The sequence below is a fragment of the Lactuca sativa genome, chromosome 8 (assembly GCF_002870075.4).
Source record: "Lactuca sativa cultivar Salinas chromosome 8, Lsat_Salinas_v11, whole genome shotgun sequence".
NCBI lineage: Eukaryota > Viridiplantae > Streptophyta > Magnoliopsida > Asterales > Asteraceae > Lactuca > Lactuca sativa.
In genome coordinates, this window is record NC_056630.2 from 77,186,175 (window position 1) to 77,195,230 (window position 9,056).

The following is a 9,056-nucleotide window of genomic DNA, read 5'->3' on the forward strand; positions in this document are numbered from 1 at the left end:
ATTTGTTTTTCCTAAGATTCAACGATTACTTTTTAGTACATATTTCAGCTTGTGTTATTCGCCTAATACCAATGCAAATTATATTTAGTTGGTGCTTAATATAATCAAATAAAAATAAGATTATTTATGTAATATCTGTTGGATTAAGGTGTCTAAGGTCCTAACTAAATTGGTGTAATGTTTATAAATAAAAGTAAGTCCTTTTTAGGTTGCCCTTGTTGGATTAAGTGTCTAATCCTTAACTATAATTGGTCTATACTTGATTTGATAGTAGCATGATCCTTTTGGGTTGCCTTTACTCATGCAACTTGACATGATGATTTTTGGAGAGAAAAGTTAAATTTATTATATGGAATAATAAATTGGAATAATTAATTTAATAATGTGTAAACCATAATATGCTCAATAATTTGCAATTATTGATGAAAAAATCAAGAATCGACCCAAAATCATGCATTGATTGGTGATATTCTACACCATGTTTAGCTATGGTCGTTAATTTTATAATTGACCCAAAATCATGCATTGATTGGCTTGATTCTTTGTTTTGCAGCTTCTCGATCTGTGTGTGAATGCTAACTCAGGTGATGCCTTCATTTGATCAACTTAGTGTGTTTAGCCTTAAAGAGAAATATTATATACTCCCTCTGTTTTAATGAAATTGTTTTAGGTTATGTATCTTTCATCTTATGACTTATATTTCATGTCACATTTGTTTTAAGGTTGCTAGAAGTTACATTTCTGGTATAAAGGGTGTCCCTGGTTGTACTTGCATACTTTGTTAGTCAGTATTAGATACATACCATATATAGGTTATGTTGTAATTTAGTTGCTACCTACAGTCAAAGTCAAACCATTCTTGTTCCATTCATATATGTTTTTTTACAATTAAGTTTCATCACGTGCATTGTAGCAATTATTCTAATAAACGTTTATGGGTTGTGGTCTTTAATGCTTGCAGATCTCGAAGTGGTGGTTCGATGGACTCACAAAGTGGGAAACGAAAGGAAGAACAAACGAAGAGACCGATAAGGGTAACAAAGTGGGCGTGATAAACTCATTAGGACATTGCTTTATTTATATAAGGGGGACCAGTAACGATGTGTCCAATCTAGGGGACCAAGGGTTGACTGTGGACCAGAGTCAATTGCCACATAAGCTGTGACTAGGCAACCACCTTACCGGTAAAAATACTGCTTTGTTATGGAAACGTTTTATTACAGGTCAAGGGACCATTTCAACCGGTCAATTTATATGTCGTTCCCTTAATGTACAAAAAAGATTAATTGGGTGACCTTTTAGTACAAACTTGACAAGTTCGTTAAGATAACATGACATTTTCCCTTTTCCTATTAACAAATCCACAAGTTCGTGTATCTCATTTCCGACTTAGATATATCGAAATCATAATATCGGTATTTAAATTTACAATTTCGTGTATCATTTCAAGAGATTGTAAGTATTAGATTACACTTTGGATAAGTTTCAACGTGCTCCCAACCTGTTTCTTTCTTTGCCACTTTAGCCCAACCAATTTATCACTTTTATTTTAAAAAGTTTGTCATCTTATTATTTATTTATTTATATATTTTGCATATGAAGGGAACCAACTTGTGTTTTATCGCTAATTTATGTAACAAAGCCATTATAACCGGTTAGTTTGTTATTTGCCTTTTTTATTTGGCTAGAAAGTGTTGACATGTAGCTTGGTCATTCTAATTTCTTCCCATCTGTCAAACTTTCATCTACATATCAATCATATGGCGGTTGGTTTAGTGATAAACTGATAACAATTAAAAATTCTTCCCATATGTGGAGATAAAGGCAAGAGAAAGGCGCGCACACACATACATACACATTGCTCAGTTTCATCCCCTGCCTCCCCATTACCAAAACTCTGCCTCCCCATTACCAAAACTCTAGTGCGCACAGAGAAGATCAATGGAGAAGTACTTAGCAAACGAGTACACAAGAGACGCATGTGTTTATACACATCTCTTTCCTTTTCAATTTCAGTTATTTCTAACATTTTTCTCAATTTCTCGATGCCTTCCTTCGATTGTGTGTTTTGTCCGTTTAATTTCTCATCGAACATAATCACTCTATTTCTATTTTAGGTATAAACAAATTGAGATTTTCTATTAGGGATTCTGATCATCAAATTTTACAGAAATGTTTTTCGTTTCATGTTTTAGAGTCCCATGGAAATTTAACTTGAAGTTCGATATATAAAAAGAATCGCTTGATATAAATTATGTGTTCTTTCTGCTTGTCAGTTTTCAAGATGAATTTGGGAATGGTTTCTGGTCGGTGGTCAGCTAACTTCAGGAAAATTGATTATCATGTTCCGAACCGTCAGAGCTCCTCCCATGTGTGTTACTGGAAGGAGGTTAATGTTGTCCAAACACGGTGGCGATTGAGTTGAGTTACACACTATAGTGATAAACGACCCCTACAAAGAATCTGGTAACTCCACCCTATACTAGGCTTTTGTGATCGTAGGAGGCGGTGGTTAGATCAGAGGGCGACATCGATGGGGGTTGTCGGAGATGATAACAAGGAGACATTGTTTTTTGAGAAGATTGATCACAAGCAAAGCAATTTCGAGTAGTTGATGATCTACAACGAGTATTTTGGTCTCAGAGTGTGTGAGAACGGTTGTTGAATCAGAACAGCAAAATAAAGTTCTTACATCGTCGGAACATTTGGTGTCAGCGTTGCTACCTGCAGTGGCAGCCAGGATACAAAGAATCATTGTGGTTCTCGTGTAAAGAACAATATGCAGAGGAGTAAGATGTTGGTGATTTTAGTTTCACCATGTCATTTTATATAACTTGAATTATCATGTGAGCTAAGGGGCTTCTTAGTTTGTTTTCTAATATGTGTACGGGTTGGTACGGAGTGCACGCATGTATAAGATCAACTTAGTAGCCGATTCGATGACTAGTCGGGGGTCTAGAGCCAGCGCCCCTGGGTCTGGGGTTTCCAAAAGGGCAACACCCCTTTGGCGGGGTCTAGGGGCAGCGCCCCTAGCGGGGTCCAAGGGGCATAGCCCTTAGCTGGTGTCCCGCTAGTGTGATATTTCGATTCTTGAGAGTGATTATGGTAAAACTAACGAAACTCGTTAGTTTTGGTAACCCTAAATCCTCATTAAAATCCGGATTACCCTAACTTCCTTCCAAAGGAATCCATAGCGGCCCAACCTTAATGAAACCCTAATATCGTTTATTATATAAACGACTATTCTTTTCAGAAAAATGGGACGATCTTAAGCTCTCGTTTTCATCATACTTTCAAAAATCCTCTAGCATATTGGCTTACGATTTCTGTGCCTAGAATCGTAAGTGTCCACTATGATTATCCTAGGATGAATTTCTTGTAACCCAGACCCAGGGTAGAAATATCAGTTCGGAAAGTGATATTACGATCCAAGTTGGTATCCAGATCTCCACCATAAACCCTAAATTTCCCAACATTCAAACTGATATTTACTATTTTTGGAGATGGGTGACTCATTCCGCGAGATAACCACTAAGTTTTCAAAGCTGGAGAAGTTCGAAGGCGTCGACTTCAGGAGCTGGAAGAAGAAGATGCACTTCATGCTGACAACTCTGAAAGCAGCATAGGTGCTGGTACTCCAAGACCAGCGGAGCCAGAGGAAGGTGTTGTTGAGACTATTGAAGAGATAAGGAGACAGAAGTGGGACAACGATGACTACATCTGCAAAGGTCACATTCTTAACGGTATGCCTGATGCTTTATTTGATATCCATAGTGAAGCCTTGTGTGCCAAGGAGTTGTGGGGCACCCTTGAGTTGAAGTATATCATCGAGGATGCTTCTAGCAAGAAGTTTCTGGTCAGTACCTTTAACAATTATAAGATGGACGACTCAAGGTCTGTTACTGAACAATTCAATGAACTCCTTTACAGTTACTTTAAACTGCACCATATTAATATGGATGAGTCCATTGTTGTGTCAACCATCATTGACAAACTGCATCCATCCTGGAAAGACTTCAAACATAACTTGAAACTAATGGGTTTATACAAACAATCATATGTGTGCATGCAACCCTAGAGTTGGATCTATGTTTTCACTATTAGTTATACAACTTTATGAACACAAAAAGAAACCTGGCATGCTACTATTATTTTCGAAATCCATATAAAAGAATAGAATACATAAGTTTTGTTGTTATATAGTAATAACAACTAGTTCCTTGAATTTCCTTAACTCTTGAAAGCAAGTACCACAAGTGTAGTACCTCTAATGGCTCACAAACACACTAGGTGAAATGACGAATATTGGAGAGAGGAGAAAAGGGTATCTTGCCTAAGCAAGTCCATGGACTCCTTTCCTTAAGCCCTTGGACGAAAACTGCTAGATCCTTCTAGGATTTTCGTTCAAGCCTGAATAAAGGTGATCCAATGGCCCAAAGCCTCAACTATTGAATAAGTACAAAATGGCCCCTACACTTTCAGTCAGTTCCTTTAATCCCAAAATTAATTCCTAATTAATTTCTGATTAAATACTAATTAATAATATGATTCCAAATTAATATATTAATCATATAATATATTAACAAATCATATTTATACCCCAATTTATTATTCTTAACAATAAACCAGCCTCTCTCCTCAACAATCATCATGTCTAGTCACCGGTGTGAAGGCAACCCAAAAGGACCATGCACCATCGGGTCAAGTACATACCAAAATAGTTATGGACTTAGACACTAATCCAACAATCTCCCACTTGGATAAGTCTAATAACTATTCTGCATATGACTTCAGATCCTGGTCTGCAATCGTAGCTTTCAAAAGCCGTTGTCAACTCTGATCTTATCAGAAGCATGTCCTTTAGATAAGGGATTATATGTTCCTCCATTCTAGATATCGTATAGACTGAGACATGGATTTAAACCATTCTCTCTATAATGTTCCCCGATTTATGACAACTGATAACAGACTACAATTGAACACATCAACTTAGTCCAGTTTGGCCAAACGCTTATGTGACATCACTAAATCATCGAAGGGCCCACAGATATCGCTTTCATCCTACTTTGGATAAAAGGAACGGATAAACTTTGATTCAATGCTTTCTTTCACTCACTTACCGAATCACACACAACAATATGTTTTATAACACCAAGTTACTGGTGCGTTTACATATTATCAATGTGTAACCGACTCGCAAGATACAACTCACACATCTCGGTTTCAAGAATATAAGATGTTATCGTCTCACCAATCACTCATGATACAATTCATGAAGTGATACAAGTGAGCGTAGGTTTAATCCAATGCTCAAATCATATTCATAAGCACTCATGAACGTTGCAGCAAACATTTGCTTATGTCTAATACACTTTAGACAATCCACACACCAATTCACGACAGTCTTCATTCATACCTACTTCCAACATATGAACGACTGTGGTCCGTTCGAATAATTTGATTATTCTGAAATAATTAATTATTCAGGAAGTCAAAACATGCAAACTGAAACACAAGAATAATACTAATCCCATATGGCCCCAAACTCTGGGTATAAATAAAAACATTTTATTTAATCACCATATTGATTACTCATTATTTGTTGTTTCGGGTAATCAACTTCTTTCTTGAATTATTACTACACTTGTCCCATGCTCTCAGCATGCACACAATGTTTACTTATGGTCCTTACTTTGTGATCAAATGAACACATTTCCAATCATACTCATTTCACAACTCCCAATCCTTATCACAAGTGTAAGAATATCAAATTCTTGCCACTTATAGAATATGCTAGATTCTAACATTTTATGCAATGATCCTTTCGTAAAGTCATAGCTCAAAATCATCAAGACTTGGCCAATATCTATGATGTCTCTCACTCAAAGTACATTCCTTTAAACATCCTTCTTGCATAAAAGTTTCTAATCTAGACATAGATTCTCAATATTCAGCTCCCAATATGGAACCATTTCCATATTTGCCATATGACAACTCATTCTTAATAGAATCTTATCTATTCATAATAATGTCGATATGGTCCATCCAATATCATATTTCCAACTACTCACAAGCGACCAATCCTCAGCGAGCTTTGGATCGTCCTTTGATAGTTGTTTAATTATCTTAGTCAAAACGGATTCTTGTCCTTTTTCCCTCTTAATGCGTTAGACATTTGGAAAATTTTAGAATGGTCAAATATGAGAGCATTTTCAATCGATCCTATACCCGAAGTGTATGAGACACGATGCATAATGTCTTACATAAAGATACGATACTTTATCAATCTTCTGCCATAATATGTTATGTGTCACGTTCTTATAATTCGAATTATGAAGAGGGATGCCATAATCATAATCGAAATTTTGAGAACGCACTATGTATCGTTGACTAAATTTATTAACATTCCACAATCTAAGCCTTTAGATTTGAAATGAAGCATAATATTCTCTCCCTTAATTATAGCAAAACAACTATTCAACCCTTACGACTTTGCAAAGTATAACTCTTGTTTTCTATAATTAATATTGCTAATTTGCAATACTTGCTTGGATAATCATACAAGCACAACATTTATGCTCCCACTATCATGATGATTATTATCATATAAGCATAACACTTATGCTCCCACTAGCTTTGACATGTATTCAGAAACCAACTTAACTTCCAGAAAAACAATACCTATTAAATTTCTTAAGTTCATATTTCTAATACCTAATGCTTTGATAATCCTTTATCTAAGCTTCTTAATCTTATACACCTTTGCCTTAGATAGCTCATATGTGTGTCTAAACAATTCAGACGAATTGCCAAATCTCACAATTCGAATCATGGAAAGGGATACCGTAACCATAATCGAATTTAAGAATGCAATTTTCACAATCACTATCTTCTTAAAATCTCTCTTAGTGAAAGCATTTCCTCACAGTCATTTTCATGAAGGAGGGAATCTTATGACACTTAGATTTTAATGGTGTATGTGTTCCTATCTATGCGAATTTGTCAAAACCAAAGTTTGCGACAAATCCAAACTCATATGAACCGAACTTTCTCAATCTTGATTTCTTGCCTTATGGTAACACGAGTGCCCACCATGTCTTCCAAGTAGTTAAGCACCTCACCCTTTCCTATCAATGTACTTTTCATTGATCAAGGTGCTTGCCTTTTATGTGTTCAATTGAGAACTCATAGAACTCACATGCATAATTAACTCAATTGGAATGGCACAGAAACAAAATAATGTCAACACGATAGGTTATAAACCTCAAATTGTGTGCTAGTGATGATCGATAAGGTTTATTCTTGATTTGTTCTTGAGACCTTTCAAGACCATTGAGACTCCCACTGGCTCCTTGACATGTAAGATTCTCTTGTCAATAAACATTTCTCGACAAACAAATATTCAAGAGTTGGTGTAGCTTTTATCAAGACAAAACACTTCACAAAATTGGTCCTAGTTGTTCTTTGTCTTCTTCAAGACATCACAACTTTCCAATTTCAAATGTGCAAGAATAAGAAAACCTTTTCAAATTCCACATTTGATGAATGTTATAAACCTTCTTAAGACTTGTCACTCAATGTCACAATCTTAACTCTAAGACTTGTTTTCGGAACGAAGTATGATTGACTTCTTGATTTAACCATTTCTTCAATTCTTGATTCCTCTTCTCAGACATACAATTGTACTAAGATTCATTTAGAGGATCAATTGAGATACAGTTCTTAATCATAAAGACCTATCATAAAACATAATAAAAGGTACTCTCCCTTCTTCTTAGAATAGAGAAACTTTTATCTTTCTGCCTACTTGATTCTTCTGCTATTTATTGAAACTCTTTCAATCAATTCAGAATTACACTTAATCTTATAAGTATAATCATATTTACTAAACCTTTAGTAAATCATGATGAATATCTTTGTCACTCTTGTGGCGGACTTGATCAACACACAACTTTGTGTACTTGATCTCATAGTCCTTCACTTGACACTTTGTCAACGAATTAGTCTAATTTCCAAATATGAAATTTTTCATTCATCATGCAACCAAGTTGCATGATTCCAAGTTTCTGTCCAATTGAAACTTGGGCGATGAGAAACTCTCCCTATTTGGTAAATTCTTGACATTTCCACAAATAACATAATCCATTATTGCTAATAACTGAAACATTCAAACATCAATTTTTCATACACGCCATTGCAAGGATAAATAAATAATATAAAATCAAAATTTATTTTATTGCGGAAAAATTTGTCCTTACAATGCAATTCAATTGGAAACTATGTTAATACATATTTCATAGCAATCTATTCTAACTCCAAGTAGTAGCTCAAAATTCTAATCTTCAAGTAATGCGATCGAAATCCATTTCTTCACGATTAGATTCAGCTCGCGTCTTCCCTTAAGCTTCCTTTCTTTTCTTCGATTCTATAAAACATTTCATTTATAAATATAGTATGATAGTATGATATAATATGATATAGATATAGATACTTATTTTGATTTATTTTGATTAAGAGAAAATTAAAAAGGAACCACGACCAAAAGAATACACGATCGTTGATACAAATTGTCCATTGACTTCCATGTTGACTTTAAAGTCATGCGGGGCATACAAAGAAACTACTTGGATCTCTTATGTATCATTTTCCTGTGAACAAATTCACGAGTTCTGTGTATCATTTCCGACTTAAATCTATTAAAATAATAATATATCTTTTCTAAATTCATACAAGTTTATGCATTTCAATATATAAAAATAATACTATAGTTTTTAAATAATGTGATTCAAGAGATTATTGCAAGTATTAGATTACGATATAGTTTTTTCATCCACATGAAAAGAAAAATAGCCTATGGCCAAAAAAAAAATTTGTGGATACAAATCAAACGTCAATTTCCATGTATATTACGTTTGTCATTGGAAAAATAAATATAGATAAAGGCCAAATGCATATGGATACAAAATTCCCATTGACTTTCAAGTCTCCCATCACAATGTTTGATTGATGTACTCATTAGTTTGTAACTTGTAACTTTAGTGTGATAAATTAAAATT